At 39.5% G+C, this 27303-nt stretch overlaps 1 protein-coding gene and 1 non-coding gene across 3 annotated transcripts in view; both read right to left on the bottom strand.

Moving 5' to 3' along the window:
- The window catches only part of MACROD2 (mono-ADP ribosylhydrolase 2), a 1969440-nt gene that overhangs the window by 745192 nt on the left and 1196945 nt on the right, over nt 1-27303 (bottom strand). The window lies entirely within an intron of this gene.
- LOC137750778 (U1 spliceosomal RNA) lies at nt 13817-13980 on the bottom strand. The gene has a single exon (XR_011070564.1). It is a non-coding gene; the product is annotated as a U1 spliceosomal RNA (small nuclear RNA).

Genomic DNA, 27303 nt, shown 5'->3' with positions numbered 1-27303 from the left:
AATTAAAATGAGTGAGTGGATGAATGGACGGCTGGCTGGATGGGTGTATTGCAATATGATTTCAGAGTCTCCAACCTACTCAAATCACAGTCTCCTCATCTGCACAGCAGGGCTGGAAAAAGTTAAATGTGACAACCAAACAGAAGAGACCTGGATCTGTAATGCTGGCTTGTATCTTGCTGGTACTTTCTCCAATAAATGAACCTGTTGTGATATCACTGTTTTGAGGCGTCCTTAACAGCCTTTCAATACGTTCATTTTAATGGCTCAAAGGAAGTTGTTACAATGTTTGCAACGAATGCAAATTATGGATCCATAATCCTGAGTGTCTCATAAAGAAACTCACTAAACAGCTATTTTACCTATACAATAGCGTCACTTATGAAATCCTAATGAATCAGCTTTAAACAAAACCATTCTTGCCCAAGTCTGCAGTGTGCAATTTTATAAGAAACTCAACTGGCTTTTACTCACCCCTCTCCCCATAGCACCCTGCATAATGGAAGAAAAACCAGAACATTGAAAATGAGGCTTGTAAAGACTGACATTCCAAGGTAAACAATGCTTATTTCAGGTAGACAGTAAAAACTTCCGGTTTAATTTATTCTGTCCCACGGGTACTTCTTGTGGGTATAAAATGATAGCCTCATGGAATCAAAAGCAACCACAGAGATTATTTAAAAACACGTTACATATATTTTAAAATAACACCTTGCCCTCTTTTAAAGTTTACAAAACCCTTTCATATTTGCATTATTTCATCTCATCCTCATAATAGCCCTGGGAAGCTGCGTTCTTGTTATTGTTGTCAGGTTACATACCTTGCCTCTAGTTTCAAAATCTTTCACACAATCTTCCATGTATCCACAGGAGTGAACTTCTTAGTGTACACACTTGGTATATATTATTCTTCAGATCAATACCCCAATATGACAGAAAGAAAAAACGACAAAACCCCGTTTGATCAACATAGTAAAGAGCTTTTCAAGATCTACCTCCGATTTCCTGTTCGGCTCCATCTCCCTCTACTTCCCTTGTTCTTTATGATTGTCCCTATTGAAGTGGGGACCCCTCCAGCTCTTGTGTGAACATGTTCTCACAGCTCCTTCCACACTCTTTTCAATGAGTGGAAGTCAAACACTGCTCTACGCTGTTTCTTTGAAGGCTTCCCTGATTCTAACAAGCAAACATAAAAGAGCCTTCACTTGGGAGATCATTGACTGACTACTTTATCCGACTCTATTACATGTGTTTTCTTATATAATTATTTCTCTCTAGAATTAAAATTCCTAGAAGCTATGTTCTTTAAAAAAAAAAACAACTTTAAATCACTACTGGCATAGTACCTGATAGAGCCTAAAGGTGGGTCTAATTTTTCAAAGTCAGTGGAAAAGAATGACAAATGGGTGAGGTCAAGTGGTAGATCCATGGCTTGACTACTCAACATCTACTTTTTCAAGAAACTACTCTTCTTCCATTTCATATTCATTCTCTTTAGACCATGTGAATGGTCTCTGGGGTAGGCAGGCGCAGACTCAGGCCTGGCCCATCAAAGCACAAGGTTCTCTTTTCCTACCTTCAGGGATTAGTTTGAAAATGGGCAGCTGGCCTGAGCAGGACCAATCAGAGTCTTCTCTTGGCCTTTAGTCAAAAGTATCAGAAACAGTCTCTGCTGCCTTCTAGGATCTCCAGCTATCAAGATCAAAGAGTCTGGAGCTGCCATTCTGCCCACCATGTAGAGAGAGCTTGCCTAAAAATTAAGCTGCACTGAGAAAAGCAAGGTTGAGACATGGTTAAGATTGGTACAGGTGGCCCTGTTGGGACAACTCATTCTTACATAAGCCTACACAGTCCTTTTTTCTTAAACTACTTTGGATTGGATTATAGTCACTTGCAACAGAAAACGTTTTGATTAATACAGTGATCATGATAAAAATTAATAAGCAAAAGAGAAAAATCAAACCAGGTCATCAAACTCCACAAAAAGTGTCCTTTCTACCCCAAACCACTGTCTCTCTATTGAAACAGAGCAAGTTGGGGTGAAAATATTTACAACACAAAATGTTCCTTATCTTTCATTTCCCTAAAATGAATCTTGAAAGAGCTTGCTGGACATTTCAGAGTTCAAAGAAATACAGACAGAACAGTAGTTTAAAATGGCAAATGCTAATAGCTCCTTAACTATAAAAGCAGCACTGCATATTTTATAATAAAGCATATTTAATAAGACAGAATTAATAAGAGTATGTTTTAATTGTTCAAAACTTAGGCAAGAATGAGGAACTGTTTACCTGTTGCAAGAGAGAGTGAATAAGAGGAGGAAAGAAAAAACAAAAGCCCCTTCTATTCTCCTGGGTGATGTCCAAGCTCAGCTTTCTGCTTCTACTGCAGCCCTCACTGTCTATCATTAGTGGAGAGTAAATGGGAACTTATGTCCATCATAAAATGCTGTCCAATAGGTAGTTTTATAAGATTTATATACATACATTAAGTCACTCTGTCCTTTGCCATGTACCTCCAATAAACCTTGTGGTTCTCCCTCATCATTTCATGCCAAATGAAAAGTGGTAATATTACCAGATTTGCAGTTAATTATCATGAAATATGACCCCTAATGATTTAACATCTTTGTTAAGAAGCCATGGTAACATGGAGCACAACGCTGGAATACATCATTAAAGCCATCATTTATCCATGACATTTACATTTTGTTCACAGACAAAAAAAAAAAGTTAATTGACAAAACACATCTATACAATATTTATTGAGAAAATAGCTCTCTCTCTCTCTCTCTTTCTTACTGCCAGTTAGTTTGGCATACTAAACTTTGATTTATAGGATCTAACTTTTCTTATCCTTTTTGATGACCTTGAAAGTGAGTTATGTTTCCTTCCCTTTAAACTGAATTTACGGGAAAATAATCGTCCCTTGACAAAGGAGCTCAAACTGATAAAGGAGAGTTGCTTCACATTTCATTTCCCTGATGAGCAAACAAGTTCCCGGAGAATTCCATGGAACTGTTACAAACCTTGACTAGGGAAATGTCATATAACTTCTCTTTTGCTAAATAGAAAATGCTTTTAGGGAGGGCTTACTGTAATTCTCTCCTCTCTAATGTGCATCTCCAAGCCATGTTCACCCTCAAAAATATTTCTGCATTCTATAATTCTATTAAAAAATGTCTAATATCAGGACCAGCTTCTGAAGGATGCAGATTCACTGGGCCATAGTGATCCAGCAATAAGAAACTTTTATTCAATGTTATGTCTCCTCATTTTGGTCTACTCAATCTAAAGAACTTTACCTACGTTTCTAGAATGGAATGCACTATTTCCTTAACAGCAGGCTTACTTCATTTCCCTCTGTAAAATCGCACCTCCTTCTCTCTCCAGTCTACTCAGCCTGCTTTATATCTTCATAACCCTCATCTCCACCTGATGTATAAACATATCCTATCTTTATTCCTTTGTTGATTTGCTACACTCCTCCTCACCCCCAGTTAGACTTGACTTGCTTATTAATTGCACTTGGCAAAAATGTGAAATGGCCCAATTAGAAATAAGGAATGTGTTGGACCTTTTTCTAATGTACTTTGAGATACTTGGTATAGAATGGAATCACCACGAAATTATTTGATAAATATGGTTTGACCCCAGGGTCAAGGTATGTTCTTGAGTCAGGGGCCTGGGTGCCTGCTGCCTGTTCCCCTGATACCACCCTCACAAACCTTTGGAAAAATTCTCCTCCTCCCCTTCCTCAGCTCTCATGAATTCCTTGCCTCCATCTGTTTCCCCACTCCCTTCACTTTCCACATTTAAGAAGGTAGTTGAACTGAAAATTTTTTCCAAGCAGGAAAGACTCCTTCATCTTTATGCAGGTGAAAGAGGTAAAGATGGGATAGAAATTGGGCTGAAAATAACAGAATAGTCTTTGGATAATTCAGCAAAGAGGAATTTATGAATACTTTCTTATGAAACATTTAGAATTGTCACATATATATGAATAAATGTTCCAAAAAATAGAAACTTACACCTGAAAGCACTTTAAAAATAGTCAAAGAGAATTGACTCTCATGAAGGAAATCCTTGCCTTTCTAAACAGAGTATATTCATCAATTCAAAACATCATAATGTATGACCTCTATTGAAATCCAGTGATATCACCTTTAAGGTTATTTGATATGAATAAGGGTGTTTAATTCTTTGACTAAATAACTGAAAACAATATAGGTTCCAGCTGCTGACGGGTTAATGAGGTAAGATAATAAGTACTAGAGAAATGTCATCAGTGTAATTAGAATCCATAATTAATATCAAACTGGCCAGTAAAGTTCACCATTGAAGTTGGAAACGTAGTATCGAGGTATAATTTTCAAAAAGTTAAACACATTGCTTTCATACAAATATAAAGTGAACGTGGGTCAAAGATTTATTTAGCTCATTAATGAGGGAAACAGCATGGTAGTAAAGCTGGTAGTAAATTCTCAAAGATAATTTGAGAGCCTGAGTATATATTGGCACTGAAAAAATTGTGAAATTAGTTTGCTAGGATAGATGGAAAACTGGCTATTGTGCTAACAATTAAACACTAAACTTTGAAGATTATCATTTCTACCAGATAAACTTCACTTGCATTTTTATGGGGCAAGAATCATTTGTACCACCCTCAATTTTCTACAAGCTATTATTTACCTTTAAAAGATGTAAAATATTCAAAGAAACAAACAAAATAAACCCAGGAAAGTATTAGGTTGGCCAAAAAGTTTGTTCGGTTAATGAATATGTTATTCAATACAGTTCTTCGTGAAAATGAAAAATGTCTCTTACTTTTACTCAAAACCGAACGAACTTTTTGGCCAACCCAATATATACCCACAGAAAAAGAGATTATCTTTGGGTGGGCCTATTACATAATACCCCAGTATGACACTGAAAGAACATGCAGTCTTTCTTTTATCTATTTAAAAGTTTTAAACTATTTTCTTAACATTAGTCATAAAAATAAAAGAAATGAACCAAAATTTCTGATTAGATAAATGTTCTCCCAGCCACACGTATACAGGAAAATCTATACCATCAACAATAAAATATGACAGGCCACACTATATTATTATTTAATCATTATCAAAATAAATCACAATTTAAAATATGAACATAATAGCTGTCATTTATTGAGCAACAGTCTTTGTGAGGTAGATAGATAGATAGATAGATAGATAGATAGATAGATAGATAGATAGATAGATGATAGATAGATAGATAGAACACACTGTTAGACCCATTTTACAAATGATGAATGGCACGGAAGTCATGGGGCTCCCCAAGGTCACACAGCCAGTGGTGGATTGCTTCTTTTTTCTTATTTTCACTAGTTTTATGTATTTTTTAGATTCCATATATAAGTGATATTATATACTATTTGTCTTTCTCTGTCTGACTTATTGTTAACCCACTTTCTAGCCACTACTTACAAATTGATACATACAGCCATATCAATACTCCAGAGAGTTAAAACAACTCACTTCCGGGTTTCATTCAGTCAGAAAAACTATTAGGCTAACTACAGATAAATTTCATAAGCAAACCAGCAACATTTTCTCGGCAAAATGAAGGATCCAAAACTCTGACGATACCTAATCAGGTTATTTAGCCAAAGACAAAATTTCACCTTGGATGTCAAAATACAAAGGGGGAAAGGTAACATCATCAAAGACTGCAAACATCTTAAAAAGACAGAAAAATGGACTTCATATATTCTCCTTACAGAATACACCTTTGCCTCTGAGGTTTTCTCTGAAAAAAATTTTTTTTATTTTAATCTAAAATAGTCTGATCAATCCTCTAGCTATAAAACTACAAATTTAAGGAAAATACAATGAACAAGGAAACATATTAAATAACACAACTGGGATGTAATCATCTAAATCTAGATGGAGGAACTATATATGCAATCCCTAAATCTAGGTAGAAAATCTAGATAGAAGGAACTCTGCAGGACAAACAACCCAGTTTGCTCAATAAGTAAATAGCAATGAACAAGAGAGACAGAGACATAGACATAGAGAGACTGAGTTAAACAACGTAAAAAAAAAGGTACAAAACAATTAGAAAAAATTCAACAATGACTATTGGATTATATCAAGGAAAATTAAGTTAATATTAATTTTTGTAATATGATAAAAGTATCATGGTTATGTTTTTAAAGTATCCTATCTGCTAGAAATACATATGGAGATATTTACAGATCAAATGGCATATTGAAAATTGTTTTAATGTAATCCACGGGTTGAGAAAACATGGGAGAGGGTACAGATGTAATCATTTAGGCCGTGAGATGATAACTGTTGAAGTTATGTGATGGATACATGGGAGTTTATTATTCTGTTATTTCTACTTTTGTATATACTTGGAATTGTCTGTGATAAAATATTAAAAAATCACTAGGTTGTATACAGATAAATTAAACAAAGTAATAAAGTAATCTTTTCTTTCAGCTGTATTGAGATATGATTGACATATAACGTAAGCTTAAGGAGTCCAACATAATGATTTGATACATTGTATACATTGTGAAATGGTTAGCACAATAAGGTTAGTTAGTCCAAAAAATCACATAGTTACACTTTGTGTGTGTGTGTGTATGTGTGTCTGCGTGGTGAGAACTTTTAAAATTTACTACCTTAGCAATTTTCATATACTGTACAATATTATTAACTATAATCACCACACTGTACATTACATCCACAGAACTTATGTATCTTATAACTGGAAGTTTGTGCTCTTTGATCACCTTCACCCACCCACTCCCACTCCACCCTGGTAACCACCATTCTGTTCTTGGTTTCTATGAGTTGATGATGTCCCAAAAGTCCTGTAGGTTTTATTCACTCTTTTTTCTTTTTGTTTCACTAACTGAATAATTTAAATGACCTATCTTCTAGTTCATTGATTCTTTCTTCTGCTTGGTCAAGTCTGCTCCTGAAGCTCTCTATTGAATTCTTCAGTTCAATCATTGCCTTTTTCAGATGTAGGATTTCTGTTTGTTTGGTTGGTTTTTTGATGGTTTCTATTTCTTCATTGAATTTCTCATTTTGTTCATGCACCATTCTCCTGATTTCTTTTACTTGTCTGTATGTTCTTGTAGTTCACTGACCTTCTTTAAGAGGATTATTCAGAAACCTTTGTCAGTTCATAGATCTCTTCTTTAGAGTCAGTTATTGGAACTTTATTAGTTTCCTTTGGCTGTGTCATGTTTACCTGATTTTTGTGATCCTTAATTCCTTGCAGTGGAAACTGTGCGTTTGAATAAGTGGTCTCCTCTTCCAGGTTCACTTTGGCATCCAAAGACCTTTACCAGTCTGTTAAGATTGAGGTACTGGACAATTCAGCTGGTAGTGTCTGTGGGCAAGCAGGGCTTGCTATTGGGGTCTCTAGTTGGCAAGACCACTGCCTGTATTCTGAGGTCAGGAGGTTGCTGCTGGCTGGGCTCCATAGTAGAATGGGCCTGTTCTATGGGCACATTCAAGTGGGACTGCTGGGTGGGCTCCCTGATTGGGCAGGGATGCTGGCTGTGTTCTGCATTCAGGTGGGGCCACTCTCTGGGCTCTGCAATCACTTGTGGTCAGGTGAGGTGGCAAGCTGTGTTCCCTAAAAGAGTGATTCCAATGGTTGTACTCTGTGATTGGGCAGGGCTACAGCCTGGGCTCTGCAATCTCTCCTGACCTGATGGTGTCACTAGCTGTCCTCCATGTTTAAGTGGGTCTGCAGGCTGTGCCCCAGTGTAGGTCGGACCATAGCCTGAGCTTCACAATCAGGTAGACCACTGGCTGTGCTCTGCTGTTGGGTAAGGTCACTGGCTGAGCTCTCTGGTTGGGAGAGGCCCCTAGGTGTAACCCACAGTTGGGTGGACTAGACACTGTGCTCTGTGGTCAGGCAGACTTGCTGTTCAGGTCCCCTTGTTGGGTGGGGGCACAGACTATGCTCCGTAATTGGGTGGGGTCACTGACTGCGTTTGTTGGCTGGACAAGGCTGCAGGCTGTGTTCAGCAATTGGGCAGAGCCTTAGGTTGGGCTCTGCTGTGAGGCAGGGATATAGGTAGGACTCCAGAGCTGGGTGGTACTGTAAGCAGGGATCCAGCCTGCCCAGGGTCACTGTTCAGGCTACTTGGTTATATGGGGCCAGAGGCTATTCTCAACAGTTGGCAGAGCTGCTGGCTTAGCTCCCTGCCCAAGCAGCACTGTATGATGGGCTCCACAGCTTCCCAGGTTCTCTGATCAGGCTTCCTGGTCTGCTTGGACTGAAAGCTATGCCCAGCTTTGAACAGTGCTGCAAATTTGATTCTCTGCCCAGGAGAGGCTGTAGAACAGACTCCATCGCTGGTATAGCTTGTTGTCTGGGGACCCAAATTAGACAGAACTGCCAACCAAGTTCCCTGGCCAGATGGGGCCACCAGCCTGGCTTTGTAGATGTTCAGAACCACTGGCTGGGATCTCTGTTTGATCAGTACTGCAAGTCCACTAAGATCTTGAGCACTGGTTGCTGTAAGCCTATTCCCCCTTTTCCATCTCTAGGCTCTATCTGATCTCCAGAGGTTGATCCCTACAGATTTCCCCCGTCATCCCCAAGAGGTGAGATCTGATTGAGCTTCTCAGGAAACATACCACAATGCTGTGGGAGCTGGATGTCCACCTTGAGCGCTCTTTTTCCCACTGGAGAAATCTTAGGCTCAGGGGTGAGGGTGGCTCTGTATGGTACTGTTCCAGCCTGGAGGAAGGGCTATGCAGTCAGAGTGTAGCCACTCCTCCTACCCTTTTAATGCAGTCCTTTTCCATCTCTGTGGTCCAGAGCAGGTGCTTCAGCATCATCTCTGGGTTCTAGGATTTTCACAGTGGTCTCTTGTCTATAGATAGTTGCTAGTTGGTCTTCTTGTGAGGGAGACTGAAGTTGGGAACAAACTATGTTACCATCTTGATGAAATCACTCTCCTAAAATAATTTTTATCATTCTTTTTCATATGTATTTCTCCAACAGAAGGACCTAGTTGGCTTTACTGATCTATAAAAAGAGTTTAACTTATTGAACTCATTCTTTGTTTTTCCCAGTGGCTGAAAAAAAATCTCACCCTTGACAATTCCCATTATAACCAGAGAAGTAGACTTAAAATTATTCCAAATTTAAGGTTAGGCCGTTAATCAATACAGGATCAGAGATTGGCTGTGGGGGGTGCGGGGTTACAAATCTTCCCAGAAATCATACATCAGCTTTTATTAACAGAACATCATCTAAGTAATATAAAAAGTAAACTAAAAATCACATTAACCACTTTTGCTTTGTAGGAAATAACGTTACTAGTTATTTGAAAACTTCTACTAAATGCTAATTATGTCTAAAAATGACCAACATTGAAAAACAAGGAAGATAAGTAAGTCTCATCATAAAATGATCAAGAGGCTAAGTGAAAACTAAGAAGTAATTGCACACCAATTTATTGGGCCTTTCTGCTCTCAACTCCTAAACTATCTTCTGAACTTCACTCTCTTTGTTCTCTCACCTACTCTCTATGGTGGATTTTCAGGAGGAGTCAAACATAATTCTCAAAAATATTAAAGCATGTACATATTTCAAGATGTTACATAGAAAAAATAGTATGTAAGAACAGGGAGAAAAAGGTGTGCAGGAGAAGAAGTAATAGAAGACAGAAATTTGCTGAAGAATCAAAAGAACCCTAGAGTCTGGTTTATAAGTTTCTTATCTGATCAAACTAATAGTCTTTCAGTGGACTGAGTGATTGGTATAATTCACCTTGCCTTTAGCAAACATGCTGATGCTCTCTCTTGTAACACATTTATTACCAAGAAAAGAACATAATTGGTATCAGTGGGAATGCTTCTGGCTGCAAGTAACATCCCAAGACAGCTAACTTAAACATCAAGAAAAATGTGTTTACTCAAAAAGCAAGGAGTCCTGAGATGAGGTGGCTTTGACTTTTTGACTTTCTTTGCCATCTTCAGCCAGTTAGGTTTGTCCTTGACATCCATCCCATAATAGTAGCAAGAGGACTGCCATAGTTCCTGGCACCATAAGAAGACACCATAATATCTAGTGGTAGAAAAGCAACTGTTGTCCTATATGAATAATTATAAAAAGGAAGAAATCCTTTCCCTGAGGTCCCCAGCCTATTTCTCTGATGTCTCATTGGGAAGAACTGGACCCATTTGCCACCCACAATCCATTTGCCAATGACACAAATGAGATCTCCCTGATGGGAGGTGGGCTAATGAAGTTTATCCTTGAGCAACATGGCAGATGGGTGAAGAGAGTTCGGCTGGGCAGGAAGAAAGACTGAATATCTGTTAAATATGTTCCTATAATCTGGGCCAGTGTCTCTCAAACTTTAATTTCAATTTTGTTAAAATGCAGAATTTGATTGACAAATTAGAAAAGTGAGCAGAAATCCCAGATTACGGACATCTCTGAAGCAGTGGGGTTTCTGCTGACTTTTCTAATTTGTCAAGGTCACTCTATGGTTACAAACTGAGAGAACAGGCAGAAATAAACAGGATGGTATTTAATAAGTACACCTGGGGAGAAAAATAATAAATAAACTGTACCAATAAAAGCCTGGGAATGGTGACAAATGCATATGTATGACAGAGTAAAAGGTCTCAGGGTCCCAGTGATAGCAAGCTATTTTGAAATACTGCAGTGATGTTACAGTTATAAAACTAACCCTGCCTTTGGGATGCCTAACAACGTATATATTATGTTCTGGGTTATAGAGTTTTGAAGGATAAAGATTTTGGCCCTCGCATGGCACCCAGAAGGGAACTGCAACAGACTAGGGACCAGTCACAAGGAAAGGATAAAGGAAGAGGACTCCTCCTTCTAGGAACACTAAAAGGCACATCTAAGCCAACTTCAGGGCTGGATATGTCCTGACTTGAGGGGGACAGCTGGCTGTTTGTCATCTTGACAGATAGCAAAAGTGAGCGGGATTCAATAGCAAGAATGACGTGTAAAAAGACCTCATCAGGATCCCTGAGGCCAGCCTAGCTTTTGAGTAGCCCCTTGTCTTTGGGCGCTTTGCTTAACTTCTCCAAGTCTCAAGTTCCTTGTTGTAAAATGAAGTAAACAACACCTTTCTTTCAGAGCTTAGTAAATGTTAGAGACAAATAGGAAATGTGTCTGGCCATAGTAGGTGCTTAATAAATGGGAATAGATATTATTGTAGTAATTTGTGATAAAAGGTTTAAATTAGATGGAGGTTCCTGTGCTGTATACAACAGGTGTCCTTAAAGAGCTACTGAAATAATAGTCCAGTGGTCACTGCACACCTGACCCCCAGGCATCACATGGAGGTCCGTTACCTCGTTACCTCCCTTACGGCTCCCCCCAGTGCCATAGCAGTGATATGAAAATGTGCTATCAACTCTTGGGGGAGGGAGTAGTGTTCTGTGAACACTGATCATTTCTCTGATCCCAGCCCCTTCCAATCCAACCAGCTCTTCCTTTTCCAACTTCCTTCTAAAGAAATGAGGGTGGCTGGGCTTCTTTCACAATAGAATTTTAACATTTAGCACATGTTATTTCATTGGTTTTCGTTAGTCATACAACTGAGCCAAGTTAAACCTGATGATTTTACTCCAAAACACTTTCACTATAAGAGTCCTCACGTCAGGCCTTGCTTTATGTATGCCCCAGGGTTTTGCAAATGTTTCCTAAATGTAAAATGGTTGCCTAGTGTGCCCTGCTTTCTCCTGGAATTCTGGCTACATTACATTTCTCTCTACTTGCAGTGCATTTAAAAAAAATAAAATAAAAAAAGGCAGTATCTGTGCTTAGACTGGGTTCCATTTCCTTCAATGCTAATGAAAGGAGTTTAAGTTTTTTGCCTAAAACCTGCAATAAGTCCTCAGTGGAAGCTTCCTTCCTTAAAGGCAAGAGCTATAAAAGACTTTAAAATATATTTTCTTCTTTGTAGATAATGGCTTACATTTGAGTCTTCCTGCAGAGTGAAGAAAACCTCTAAATAGTCCTTGGAGACACATATGAACAGAAAGGCCATGGCATTTTGAACCATCGTTGCCTCCTTTACAATTACCCATATGACCTTTGGAGAAGCATCTCGGAGAAACACCTGGGATTGACAAGAAAGCTCGGCTGCTGAGCCTGGCTCCTGTCTGTAGATGCCACGACTGTTAAAATGGATTTTCAGCCATTCCTCAGACTGGGAGGTTAGGGCTTTAGCCTGATTTCAAAGAATACACATTTCAGAGCCAAAGTGCAATTCATTGTCCGATTATTACACATCAATCAACAATGCAAATCAATCTCTAAGAACACAACACAGTGGCATTTTTCAAATTTAGTAACGTGAACAAGGTAGTGAGAAATCGATGAGAAAAAGTAAAGCGTAGTAACACTCTTGCTGGGAATTATTCATTTGAATTTCCTGAGAACATTCTTATATTGGAGCAGTTTAGAAATAATTCTATTTACAAGCAATAATTAATAATGATGATGGTATTTATGAAGATGATAATGAAAAGTGCAATAACATCTATTGAGCACTTACTATGTGTGAGACCCTGCACTAAGAGCTTTATAGGTTTTATCTCATTTAATCTCACTTAATCCAGTGCAAGAATCCTGACAAATTTTAGGGTCACCATTAGGATAATACATTTTTTCTTGATACTTAAATCTAGGACACAAGCACAACTCACCAGCCTCGAGGGCAAGGACTTTGCACTTCACCTTTTATGGCACCACACAGCACCTGGCATAGAAGAGATGCCACCAGTATGTGTTGAATGAATGAGGCAAGGTTGGCAAGATTTCAAAGTCATAAAAATCTGAATTAGTTTTATGAAACTAATGAACTTTGATAAAATACTTCAGTGCTACTACATCATTAAAAGTGATTACAGGGACTTCCCTGGTGGCTCAGCAGTTAAGAATCCACCTGCCAATGCAGGGGACACAGGTTCAATCCCTGGTCCGGGAAGATCCCACATGCTGTGGAGCAACTAAGCCCACGCACCACAACTACTGAGCCTGCGCTCTAGAGCCCGTGAGACACAACTACTGAGCCCACGCACCTAGAGCCTGTGCTCCGCAACAAGAGAAGCCACCAATGAGAAGCCCGCACACTGCAATGAAGAGTAGCCCCTGCTTGCTGCAACTAGAGAAAGCCTGTGTGCAGCAACGAAGACCCAACACAGCCAAAAAAATAATTAAAAATTAAAAAAATTTAAAAATGATTACAGATCTTCCTCAACTTATGATGGAGTAATGTCCTGATAAACCCATCAGAATCTGAAAATATTGTAAGTCAAAAAATGCATCTACTACACCTAAACAACCAAACATCACAACTTAGCTCAGCCTAACTTAAGCATGCTTATAATGCTTACATTAGCCAACAGTTGGGCAAAATCATCTAGTACACAGCCTATTTTATAATAGTGTTGACTATCTCACATAATGTATTGAGTACTGTACTGAAAGTGAAAAACAGAATGGTTGTCTGGATGCAGAATGGTTCTAAGTGTATGGGCTGTTCACACTCGTGATTGCCTGGCTGACTGGGAGCTGCCCAGCATCAGAAGAGGGGATCACACCACATGTCGCTAGCCCAGGAAAAGATCAAATTTCAAAATTCAAGGCACAGTTTCTACTGAATGCATACAGCTTTCACACCACTATAAAGCCCAAAATCATAAGTCAAACCATCGTAAGGCAGGAACCATCTGTGCTACTTTATTTCTAAATCTTTATAATGAGGCTTTTACTTTTTTTTTTTTTAATCTTTTTATCAGGGGAAAGTGCGACCGCAGTCCCCCACTACCACAAATTATGCAGTCGAGTTTCCCACTTTCAGGGAAATCGCAGGGGTCAGCACATCCGGAGTGCAATGGATAAGCCTCGCCCTGGGAAAACCACCTTCGTGATCATGGTATCTCCCCTGCCAGGTAAGTATGGCTTTTACTTTTATAATCAAAAAGTAATCAAAGTTTATACAAATTTCAATTTGCAATGAAACATTTTTAGTTCTTGGATTATTTGATTACTGTTCATCTTTCTCAGGACAGAATGAGCTTATTGAAGCCAGGAACTATGTCTGCTTTGCTCATCACTTTATCTCAGCACATAGGACAGCACCTAATACATGGTGTTCAATGTTGAATGAATGAATGAATGAACAAATGGATCCCACTCATTCTTGCTTGAGTCAAAACTTCAGAGAAGTGTGGGAAGAGTTAGAACATATGGGTCCTTCATACCAAAGGACAAGAAATAACTGTCCCGTTGTTAACACACCCCCTACATCAGTTCAACATGAGTGGGAAAGAGAAGCAGACGTGAAGTGAGAAACAGAGCACACCCGACAACAACACTGTATCTAGAGTAGGGACTAGAGGAAAGACCAAAATCACTTTTGCAAAAGCACAGGGTCTGTTATGTCCCAAGACTGGTTCTGTGTGTCTGCGGATATGAAGGACACACAGCCACAGTGCAGCCGACCATCAATCTACTGGCATCTAACTGTGATGGGTTCAAAATGCAGACTCAGTCAGAACGGACTCTTTCATCAAAAAAGTGAAACTTTTATTTGCAACTGGACTCTCAGCCTACTACAGATTATCCTGATGGCTGTGTTCCAGTCTTACCTGTTTCCAAACAAAGATACAGTATCAACTGTCACGTGCTTCCCCATCCACGTGAATTCCTGAGATGATAACCACCTTTCCTCATGCCTCCTGCTTCGTACCAGTCATGAGGCAACACTGCTTTATGAAGTCCTTAGAACTGCCTTAGCTCACTTCACCCTTAATAGAAGGGTAAAGACCTTGCAGTCATCATGATAACAATAGCTACTGTTTATTTAGTGCTTATATGCTAACCAACCACTGTGACAAGTGCTTGGCATACATTGTCTTCAATCCTTACAGCCTGGCTAGGTAGATATTAGTATTCTCACTTCATAGATAAAGAAACCAAAGCTCAGAGTATTACATAAATTGTTCACTATTGTACTCTTTTGTCAAGACGACTCCAAGACCTGAATTCTCCCACCATCCACTATACCCTATGTTCCTGCAAACACAGCACTCAATTGTCAGAGCCAACAATTGTATCCGGATGCTCTAAGTGACAGTGGAGAAATCAATCACTTAGCTACCCAGACTGCCCCCTCCATCTTTAGGCCTTCAGACGAAATTGCTTTTTCTTTTATGCCTAGTCAGCAGTTCTCTTAAAAAGTCAAAATCTCACCTTCTTTGTTGGCTTTCATTTTCTTGGCAATTCATTGTAGGGAAGGTGTTAGTTTGGGTAGAAAAGTTTAATTTTTAGGATCTCAGGCAACACTGGATTTCCTTTCATGGTCAAGGGAATAGCATGAACAAATGCAAAAACTTCCCAACAGAAGTACCATGACAGGTCCAGACCAACTAGAAGAAGGGATACTGGGAATCACAGGAAAGGGGCATTGGATGGGAAGATGGATTGGCAACTGCAAACACTAGTCAATATGAAATGTACTTATATTTGGAAGTAACTGATACAGATTATTTTACTCCCCAAATTGGAAAAGATAATTGACCTATGATCTGAAAATGATCAATGCCTTCTTTCCGACGTGCATACTGCATTCAGAAAGTGTCTGTTCATTCTGTGCCTTCAGGACCATGAGTTCCCACCATTTACATAGTGAATGTAAACAGTACATCTTCAGCACAGTGCTGAAGAGGAACAAAGGAGTAGCTTCTTACCGGTGGTCTTGGACTTGGTCTTAACATAGACACCTTTTTGTCTATGCTAAATGCTTCACAAATTGATTGTTATAAGTATCAAAAAAAGAAATTCCTGAGAACCAGTTTACTTATCACTGACTTATGACAGAGAAACATTGACCCGATACATCAAAATAATTTTCCCTACACTTAGCTTCTGAATGACTTCCAAGGAACCACTCTCTTACAAAAAACAGTTCCAACTATGATTTGACTAGATAAGTTCAAATATTCTGTTTGATATACACCAGGAGGTGGGAAGGGAGAACTCTGGGAAACTTCCCAATATTTTTGTGAAAAAAAATTTTAATGAATACAAAGAATCATGAAATGCTAATACACTGGGACAGCACTAAAGCCTCAAAATAGAAGTTTACTTTAAACACAGTTTTATACACCCATAGACACTTTTCAAATTTTCCCTTTTTAGCACATAATTAATTTCCTAATTAACTAATTAGATATTTTAGCAGGCTTAAAGACTACAGGGGTTAAATACATAACTGTTTCATGGTTACTGTTACTGAAAAAATGGTGTTAATAAGGGTTGAGTTCTTCAAACATGTTTTTCATTTTTCCCTAAGAATATAATTCTGTGTGAGGCAGTGCTTTATTACAAATGTTAGGGGTAGGCAGACTGGGAACAAATCCCAAGTCTCTAATTTGAAAATCTAGCATTTCATAGATGGAAGTATAGTGTTTCCACATAACTGTACCTCTGTTAACAAGAGTCTGTTTATTAACCACAGTTGACCACATGGTGTCTTGGGGGAAAAGGCAGTTTGTGTTCTGAAACTATTTCTGGATGTGCTCACCCATGTTCGGCTAACTGGTCTTGGGGTGGGGAGGCCAGCCTGGCTGCCCGTGAGATGAATGGGGGAGGTTAGGACAGAAAGGGCATCTTTCTCCACAGAGATTTAGGCTGCCCCTAACTTTCCCATTCATTCACTAATTTATTCACTCATCAAAGTAATCATTCTTTCAGCAAATATGTATTGAGCCCATACTATAAGCCAGGAAAAGAATTAGGCACTTTACATGTATTATGCATTTATTCAACATCCAGAACATTTTTCTTGAGCTCCTACAATGTGCCAGTGATGTTTTAGAAACTGGTAAACAGGGTAAACATGGCTTTTACCCTCATAAACCTTTGGGGATTTTTTTTGGGGGGGTGGGGGTCATTTGGGTTCCAGATTTTGTGGGGCCTGAGGTTTATACAATTTTGAAGTCCTATTTACCAAAAAGAAGATGCATTTATAAAAACTGGTCTGTCCAAGTGTAGGCCCTGAAGCTGAAGCTTTATTAACTTCAGGGGAAATCTGCCTCTGGGCCCTGCTTGCTGACATCTCCTATTTCATAGTCTACGTTTGTGTCTCCCAACCAGGTAGGTTGCCAACCATTGGAAATTTACCTTTTTGGGGACTTAAAAGCATTTAAGTTTTTCAGAGTCTTTTAATAAATGCAAATTCTCTTAAATGAGATCACAGCTTAAGGTGTTATTATCCCCCAGGGGCGCTAGTAGGTGCCAAATAAACACTGAAGTAATTAATTAATTAAAGGTGTAAACAGAAGCCTTGTTAGCCGGGCAGAGAGTGGAAAAGTGAAGGGGAAGGGAGTTTCAGGGGCACCCACTGAAAACAATAGGGGTTGAGAAGGCAGGTGTGTGCAAAGTATGAACTGTTTTCCTTATAAATCTCTCTGGGGTCTGGCTGCCCAAGATTGACAAAGTTGCATCAAAGTCCTCAGTATTATAGCGACAGCTGCTACAGCAAATCCTAAAGGACAGGAAGGTGGCCCCAGAGCCTATGAACAAATCTCCTCTGGGGACAATTTGCAGAACAGATAATCATTCTAATGATTATCCAATCTTGTTTCTTTTTTCCTTTTCTGTAATTTAATTTTAATTTTTTTGAATTTCATTTTTTTAAAATACAGCAGATTATTAGTTATTTATTTTATACATATAAGTGTATATATGTCAATCCCAATCTCCCAATTCGTCCCACCACCACCGCCCCTGCCCACCCCCCCCCCCACTTTCCCCCTTTGGTGTCCATACGTTTGTTCTCTACATCTGTGTCTCTATTTCTGCCTTACAAACCGATTCATCTGCACCATTTTTCTATATTCCACATATATGCGTTAGCATGCAGTACTTGTTTTTCTCTTTCTGACACACTTCACTCTGTATGACAGCCTCTAGGTCCATCTACGTCTCTACAAATGACACAGTTTCATTCTTTTTATGGCTGAGTAATATTCCATTGTATATATATACTACAACTTCTTTATCCATTGCTCTCCTGATGGACATTTATGTTGTTTCCATGACCTGGCAATTGTAAACAGTGCTGCAATGAACATTGGGGTGCATGTGTCTTTTTGAATTATGGTTTTCTCTGGGTATATGCCCAGTAGTAGGATTGCTGGGTCATATGGTAATTCTATTTTTAGTTTTTTAAGGAACCTCCATACTGTTCTCCATAATGGCCGTATCAATTTACATTCCCACCAACAGTGCAAGAGGGTTCCCTTTTCTCCACACCCTCTCCAGCATTGATTGTTTGTAGATTTTCTGATGATGGCCATTCTGACTGGTGTGAGGTGAAAACTCACTGTAGTTTTGATTTGCATTTCTCTAATAATTAGTGATGTTGTGCCTCTTAGCCATCTGCATGTCTTCTTTGGAGAAATATCTGTTTAGGTCTTCTGCCCATTCTTTGCTTGGGTTGTTTCTTTTTTTTTAATATTGAGCTGCATGGGCTGTTTATATATTTTGGAGATTAATCATTTGTTGATTCATTTGCAAATATCTTCCATTCTGAGGGTTGTCCTTTCGTCTTGTTTATAGTTTCCTTTGCTGTGCAAAAGCTTTTAAGTTTCATTAGGTCCCATTTGTTTATTTTTGTTTTTATTTCCATTACTCTAGGAGGTGGGTCAAAGAAGACCTTGCTGTGATTTATGTCAAAGAGTGTTCTACCTATGTTTTCCTCTAAGAGTTTTACAGTGTCCAGTCTTACATTTAGGTCTCTAATCCATTTTGATTTTATTTTTGTGTATGGTTTTAAGGAGTGTTCTAATTTCATTCTGTTACATATAGCTATCCAGTTTTCGCAGCACCACTTATTGAAGAGACTGTCTTTTCTCCATTGTATATCCTTGCCTCCTCTGTCATAGATTAGTTGACCATAGGTGCGTAGGTTAATCTCCGGGCTTTCTATCCTGTTGCATTGATCTATATTTCTGTTTTTGTGCTAGTACCATATTGTCTTGATTACTGTAGCTTTGTAGTAAAGTCTGAAGTCAAGGAGTCTGATTCCTCCAGCTCCAAATTTTTCCCTCAAGATTGCTTTGGCTCTTCGGGGTCTTTTGTGTCTCCATACAAATTTTAAGATTTTTTTGTTACAGTTCTGTTAAAAATGCCATTGGTAATTTGATAGCGATTGCATTGAATCTGTAGATTGCTTTGGGTAGTGTAGTCATTTTCACAATATTGATTCTTCCAATCCAAGAACATGGTATACCTCTCCATCTGTCTGGGTCATCTTTGATTTCTTTCATCAGTGTCTGATAGTTTTCTGAGTACAAGTCTTTTACCTCCTTAGGTAGGTTTATTCCTAGGTATTTAATTCTTTTTGTGGCAATGGTGAATCTGATTGTTTCCTTAGTTTCTCTTTCTGATCTTTCATTGTTAGTGTATAGGAACACAGGAGATTTCTGTGCATTAATTTTGTATCCTGCAACTTTACCAAATTCACTGATTAGCTCTAGTAGTTTTCTGGTGGCATCTTTAGGATTATCTATGTATAGTATCATGTCATCTACAAACAGTGACAGTTTTACTTCTTCTTTTCCAATATGTATTCCTTTTATTTCTTGTTTTCTTCTCTGATTGCCACGGCTAACACTTTCAAAATTATGTTGCATAAGAGTGGCAAGAGTGGACATCCTTGTCTTGTTCCTGATCTTAGAGGAAATTCTTTCAGGTTTTAACCATTGAGAATGATGTTTGCTGTGGGTTTTTCATACATGGGCTTTATTATACTGAGGTAGGTTCCCTCTATGTCCACTTTCTGGAGAGTTTTTATCATAGATAGGTGTTGAAATTATGTCAAAACCTTTTTCTACATCTATTGAGATGATCATATGGTTTTTATTCTTCAATTTGTTAATATGGTGTATCACATTGATTGATTTGCGTATATTGAAGAATCCTTGCATCCCTGGGATAAATCCCACTTGATCGTGGTGTATGATCCTTTTAATGTGTTGTTGGATTCTGTTTGCTAGTATTTTGTTGAGGATTTCTGCATCTATGTTCATCAGTGATATCGGTCTGTAATTCTCTTTTTTTGTAGTATCTTTGGTTTTGGTATGAGGGTGATGGTGGCCTTGTAGAATGAGTTTGGGAGTGTTCCTTCCTCTGCAATTTTTTGGAAGAGTTTGAGAAGGATGGGTGTTAGCTCTTTCAAAATATTTGATAGAATTCACCTGTGAAGCCATCTGGTCCTGGACTTTTGTTTGTTGGAAGATTTTTAACCATAGTTTCAATTTCATTACTTGTGATCACTCTGTTCATATTTTCTATTTCTTCCTGGTTCAGTCTTGGAAGGTTAAATCTTTCCAAGAATTTCTCCATTTCTTCCAGGTTGTCCATTTTATTAGCATAGAGTTGCTTGTAGTAGTCTCTTAGGATGTTTTGTATTTCTGCGGTGTCTGTTGTAACTTCTCCTTTTTCATTTTTAATTATACTGATTTGAGTCCTCACCCTCTTTTTCTTGATGAATCTGGCTAATGGTTTATCAATTTTGTTTATCTTCTCAAAGAACCAGCTTTTAGTTTTATTGATCATTGCTATTGTTTTCTTTGTTTGTATTTCACTTATTTCTGCTCTGATCTTTATGATTTCTTTCCTTCTGCTAACTTTGGGTTTTGTTTGTTCTTCTTTCTCCAGTTCCTTTGGTGTAAGGTTAGATTGTTTATTTGAGGTTTTTCCTGTTTCTTGAGGTAGGATTGTATTGCTGGAAACTTCCCTCTTAGAACTGCTTTTGCTGCATTCCATAGGTTTTGGAGCGTTGTGTTTCATTGTCATTTGTCTCTAGGTATTTTTTTTATTTCCTCTTTGATTTCTTCAGTGATCTCTTGGTTATTTAGTAACGTATTGTTTAGCCTCCATGTTTTTGTGTTTTTTACAGTTTTTTCCCTGTAACTGATTTCTAATCTCATAGCATTGTGGTCGGAAAAGATGCTTGATATGATTCCAATTTTCTTAAAATTACTGAGGCTTGATTTGTGTCCCAAGATGTGATGTATCCTGGAGAATGTTCCGTGTGCACTTGAGAAGAACGTGTAATCTGCTGTTTTCGGATGGAATGTCCTATAAATATCAATTAAATCTATCTGGTCTATTGTGTCATTTAAAGCTTGTGTTTCCTTATTAATTTTCTGTCTGGATGATCTGTCCATTGGTGTAAGTGAGGTGTTAAAGTCCCCCACTGGTACTGTGTTATTGTCGATTTCCTCTTTTATAGCTGTTAGCAGTTGGCTTATGTATTGAGGTGCTCCTATGTTGGGTGCATATATATTTACAATTGTTATATCTTCTTCTTGGATTGATCCCTTGATCATTATGTAGTGTCCTTCCTTGTCTCTTATAATATTCTTTATTTTAAAGTCTATTTTATCTGATATGAGTATTGTTACTCCAGCTTTCTTTTGATTGCCATTTGCATGGGATATCTTTTTCCATCCCCTCACTTTCAGTCTGTATGTGTCCCTACGTCTGAAGTGGGTCTCTTGTAGGCAGCATATACATGGGTGTTGTTTTTGTATCCATTCGGTGAGCCTGTGTCTTTTGGTTGGAGCATTTAATCCATTCACATTTAAGGTGATTATTGATATATATATTCCTATTACCATTTTCTTAACTGTTTTGGGTTTGTTTTTGTGGGTCCTTTTCTTCTTTTGTGTTTCCCACTCAGAGAAGTTCCTTTAGCATTTGTTGTAGAGCTGGTTTAGTGGTGCTGAATTCCCTTAGCTTTTGCTTGTCTGTAAAGCTTTTGATTTCTCCATCGAGTCTGAATGAGATCCTTGCCAGGTAGAGTAATCTCGGTTGTAGGTTCTTCCCTTTCATCACTTTATATATATATCATGCCACTCCCTTCTGGCTTGTAGAGTTTCTGCTGAGAAATCAGCTGTTAACCTTATGGGAGTTCCCTTGTATGTTATTTGTCGTTTTTCCCTTGTTGCTTTTAATAATTTTTCTTTGCCTTTAATTTTTGTCAATTTGATTACTATGTGTCTCGGCGTGTTTCTCCTTGGGTTTATCCTGCCTGGGACTCTGTGCTTCCTGGACTTGGGTAGCTCTTTCCTTTACCATGTTAGGGAAATTTTTGATTATAATCTCTTCAGATATTTTCTCGGGTCCTTTCTTTCTCTCTTTTCCTTCTGGGATCCCTATAATGCAAATGTTGGTGCGTTTAACGTTGTCCCAGAGGTCTCTTAGGCTGTCTTCATTTCTTTTCATTCTTTTTTCTTTATTCTGTTCCATGGCAGTCAATTCCACCATTCTGTCTTCCAGGTCACTTACCTGTTCTTCTACCTCAGTTATTCTGCTATTGATTCCTTCTAGTTTATTTTTCATTTCAGTTATTATATTGTTCATCTCTGTTTGTTTGTTCTTCAATTCTTCTAGATCTTTGTTGAACATTTCTTGCATCTTCTCGATCTTTGCCTCCATTCTTTTTCTGAGGTCCTGGATCATCTTCACTATCATTATTCTGAATTCTTTTTCTGGAAGGTTGCCTAGCTCCACTTCATTTAGTTGTTTTTCTGGGGTTTTATCTTTTTCCTTCATCTGGTATATAGCCCTCTGCCTTTTCATCTTGTCTTTCTTTGAATGTGGTTTTTGTTCCACAGGCTGCAGGATTGTAGTTCTTCTTGCTTCTGATGTCTGCCCTGTGATGGATGAAGCTATCTAAGAGGTTTGTGCAAGCTTCCTGATGGGAGGGACTGGTGGTGGGTAGAGCTGGCTGTTGCTCTGGTGGGCAGAGCTCAGTAAAACTTTAATCTGCTTTCTGCTGATGGGTGGGGCTGAGTTCCCTCCCTGTTGGTTGTTTTGGCCTGAGGCGAACCAGCACTGGAGGCTACAGGCTCTTTTCTGGGGCTAGTGTTGGACTCCGGGAGGGCTTATGCCAAGGAGTACTTCCCAGAACTTCTGCTGCCAGTGTCCTTGTCCCTGCGGTGAGCCACAACCGCCCCCGCCTCTGCAGGAGACCCTCCAGCACAAGGAGGTAGGTCTGGTTCAGTCTCCTGTGGGGTCACTGCTCCTTCCCACTGGGTCCTGATGCGCACACTACTTTGTGTGTGCCCTCCAAGAGTGGAGTCTCTTTTTCCCCCAGTCCCTTTGAAGTCCTGCAATCAAATCCCACTAGCCTTCAAAGTCTGATTCTCTGGGTATACCTCTCCCATTGTTGGACCCCCAGGTTGGGAAGCCTGACGTGGGGCTCAGAACCTTCACTCCAGTGGGTGGACTTCTGTGGTATAATTGTTCTCCAGTTTGTGAGTCACCCACCCAGCAGTTATGGTATTTGATTTTATTGTGATTGTGCCCCTCCTACCATCTCACTGTGGCTTCTCCTTTGTCTTTGGTTGTGGGGTATCTTTTTTGGTGAATTCCAGTGTCTTCCTGTCGATGATTGTTAGCAGTTAGTCATGATTTCAGTGCTCTCATTAGAGGGAGTGCACGTCCCCATATCCTGCCATCTTGAACCATTCTCCTGTTCCTTTTTGATATACACCAACCGTGATTTTCCAATCTTGACTATAATTTTATTCCAAAAAATTACCTTTAGAGCCAGACAATATTTATCATTAGTTAGCCATTTCACCTTAAAATGTATTTATCTGTTTACTTTTCAGTTAGAAAAAATACATGGATCTCAACCAGCCACAGGCAGCCACAGGGAGATGGGTGGATGGGGGAGGAGGTGGGGGGGTGGCAGCTAAAGAATGGGTGAATGGAAGTCTGGGAGAGGATGAGACAGGGCCACACCCCAAGGGAAAGCCTTGTCCAAGCACAGGAAGAGAAAGGTAAATGGAGACATGTTGGCTTGGCTAGCCTGTGTAGTCAGACCCTCTACGCGAGGAAGAGTCATGGACGTGCTCTGTGGGAAGGTTCAATAATGAACATTGTTACCTATGTCCTGTGGAGAACTGTGAAAGCAGTGATTTATAATCTGACAAAAATAATTTAAACATATATAAGAAGCTCCCATCTGAACCACATATTCAGTCAAGAGGATTTGCAAATGAATGCTGTTGACAATTTTACCACCCTCCTCCATTCAGAGGAGGCTGATGGAAATCTTGTGGTTCTGGAGTCTTAAGGGAGATAATTCAGAAGGCATTCCTCTCCTGAGGAGACAATGAGCAGAAAGAAAAAAATCAATTCTGTTATGGTCTGATGCTTCCTGTTTCCCAAGGTCTGGAGGGAAGGCATTTTTTCTGGGGAGTTCATGGGTGGAGATTCCGGCTGCTATCTTGGCCATGACCCTGAGGGAAACCTGGTCACTCATTCATTTACTTTTTCAATAGTTAATTCATTCCCTCAATCATAACCCTTAAGATTTCTAGATTCTCATAGTCTGATCCCTATACTCATGCAGAGAAACAGTTCAAACAGGAGGGAAGAAAGGAAGGAAGGGAGGGAGGGAGAGAGGGAGGGAGGATAGAAGGAGAGAAGGAAGAGGAAAGAGGATTCCCAATTTATATTTAAATACAATTTTAATTTGGAAGAATTTTAATCTTTCAAAGCTGTTTCTTGAAAGATACCACCAATATCAGAAGTCTCAATAATCATCTTGTACTCCATTTCTTCTGTTTTCTACCAGTTTTCTGAAATCCTGCACTGCTCTTGGATACCTCCTTCTCAAACAGAACACATCAAATGAAACAAATCTAAAACTCTCCCTCCTCTATCTTCACATCTCAGCCTCTCCCCATCTCTTTCTCTATCCTCTCTCACTAACTTCCCACACTCACCTCCCACCTTCTGATTTTTGTTTGTTTGTTCTGCCCAGTTTCCAAATCCAAAGGAGAAAAGCCTAGAAATCTGTTGATGGGAGGGGGCAGACAGAAGGAGAGGATAGTGGCCTCCCCCCGGGAGTTAGGTCAGAGGTGGGATGCTCATAACTGAATGTCTGACACTGTTCCATGTTCACTACATACCCTGGACAAAAGTTTTGAGATCCTATTTTGTGCCAGGCATCATGCCAGGCTCTGTGGACACAAAGGTAGCCAAAGTGCTGTCCCTGCCCTCCAGAAACTGAGCAATCTGCTGCAGCAGTCAAAAAAGCAAACAGCAAATTACAATGCTCTGAGATAAAGTCTCTTCCAGATTTGAGCAGAGAACTTTGGGGTCTCTGGAGGTTGGGGGGGGGGGAGGGGGCGAGTTCCCAGGAGGCATGGGAGAGCTTCTGAGTTGAGGTAACCTCTGAACCACGGTTATGAGGAGTTCGCCTGGTAGGGGTGGGGACGCAGAGGGGACAGGAATAGAAGGACAGTTCTGCACACAGACATGTGAGGGACCCTGAAGGATAGAGAGATTTCCACTGAGACCCTCGCATGGCCTTGCTCCCACAACTATCTCTTCTTTTCCATTGTCTCTAGCATATGCCTTTAGCCCCTACCTGTCTCTCTCCACCTCTCCTAATAAAATTCAAATTGTTCAAACAATGGCTGCTAATCCCCAAAACAACCCCTCCCTCTTCCTGCTAAAGCTATAAACACTCCACCCTGCTTCTCCAGTTAGAATCTCTGCCCAGCCTTCTCATGTCCTGCTACTCTAGAATAAAACAGAGGCTCACACTAATGGTGCTCTTGCTAGTGGTTGATTTTCTTCCATAGAGAACAGCACAGAGGCAGACCCAGATATCCCATTTGGGTAACTGAGTAGTTCTGTGCGGGTGAGCCAAAAAGTTGGGGATGCGAACAAGCGTGGTGGGTGACAGGGTCTTTGAGGTGACCAAGAGACAGCCAGATTATGGCCGGCCTTGAAAACCATCTTCAGGATTTGAGGCTTGGTACAGAGGACCGTGGATTCGTCTAAGGGATCCATTGGGGATCCGTTAAAACAAGAAGCAAGTGGCATGGAATTGAGACGTGGAAAATTTATGGTTCTGAGGATGGGCTGGTGAGGAAGGGAAACAGAGGCAGGGAGCACAGGTAGGAGGTAACTGAAGCTCTCCAGGTGAGAGGAGAAGGCATCTTGCCACTGCCTTTCCCCACCTGGGTGGTGAGGATGCCATTGGGGACTCTGGCCAAAACCTGCTTACGGTAGTCAGCAAGAGTGTCATCCTCGCTCCTCTAACTGTATAATCTTTATCTGCCTGATTACACAGGAGAGGCTCTTTAATCATCAGCACAATGTATGGCGCATGGTAAGTATTCAATGGAAGTTCATTGTCTGGAATTGAAATATTTTGGAAGCTACCAAGGCCTCAGGTTTATTTAGGTGAACAGCACTGTGAAAATATACCATCTCTAGAACCTGAAGAAACTTGTATCTTTTCACTTTCTCTTGCTGTGATAAAGGAACATTACAATAGCAACAAAACTTTTCAAATCAACACAATGTTTTTGTGACAGTGCGCAATCCCAGCTTATGAATTTTTTTTTTTTTTTTTTTTTTTTTTAGTTTATTAAGAGATGTTAAAAAAAAAGTTACCCACATTTTCCAATTCTGCCACCATCTGGGCAAACAATGTAAATATTTACAAGCAAAGTCTTAAGGTGAAGATGTAGGTTCCGCAGTATTTTGAAACCTGATAGTGTCGCTTTTCACAATGGCCTGTGGTTTCCCTCCATTGTGCTTCCTTACAAAGCCTTTGAACAAGCATGTGACACACTCAGGGAGTGTTAGCAGATGCTAAAACATTTTATTAGCTGATTTATTAAGCTATTGAGGGTCATTCTTTGAAAAATGGAGAGAGAAATCCAGACACAACAGAAGTTAGAGAAATCAGAAATCAACCTTTGGAACAATGGTAGCTAGTCACTTGTTTTCTCTTTGTTAACATACCAAGGTAATTCAAAACAGATCGATGTCTGTGTGAATGCTTATAGCCTTTTTTTTTTTTCTTTCCAGTGAGAGAAGGTTCAGAAAAAGTAGAAGAAAAAAAAAAAGGAAAGAAAGCAAGAGAGAGAGAGGAGGGAGGGAGGAAGAGAAGAGAGTACAGTGGTACAGTGCCATTGGCATATATACAGGAACTACAAATTTAACTGGAACCTGCTTGTGATTTGTCCCTCTTCAGATCTGCTATTAAGAAGCAACTTTATTTCTACATGCAGCTAAAATTACATAGAAAAACTGAGTCACATGATAACACCCTTATCTAAACATCTTGATAGAAGGAAGGTTGCCAAGAAAGGATGGCTTACGGTTTAGGTGGAGTGGGACAGGTCAATATGTGGCTGGATTTGAGGGGCACAGGGAAGACATCTCAAAA

The sequence above is a fragment of the Eschrichtius robustus genome, chromosome 16 (assembly GCF_028021215.1).
Source record: "Eschrichtius robustus isolate mEscRob2 chromosome 16, mEscRob2.pri, whole genome shotgun sequence".
Lineage (NCBI taxonomy): Eukaryota > Metazoa > Chordata > Mammalia > Artiodactyla > Eschrichtiidae > Eschrichtius > Eschrichtius robustus.
Note: the sequence above shows the minus strand (reverse complement) of the source record. Positions and strands in the feature narration are given on the sequence as shown.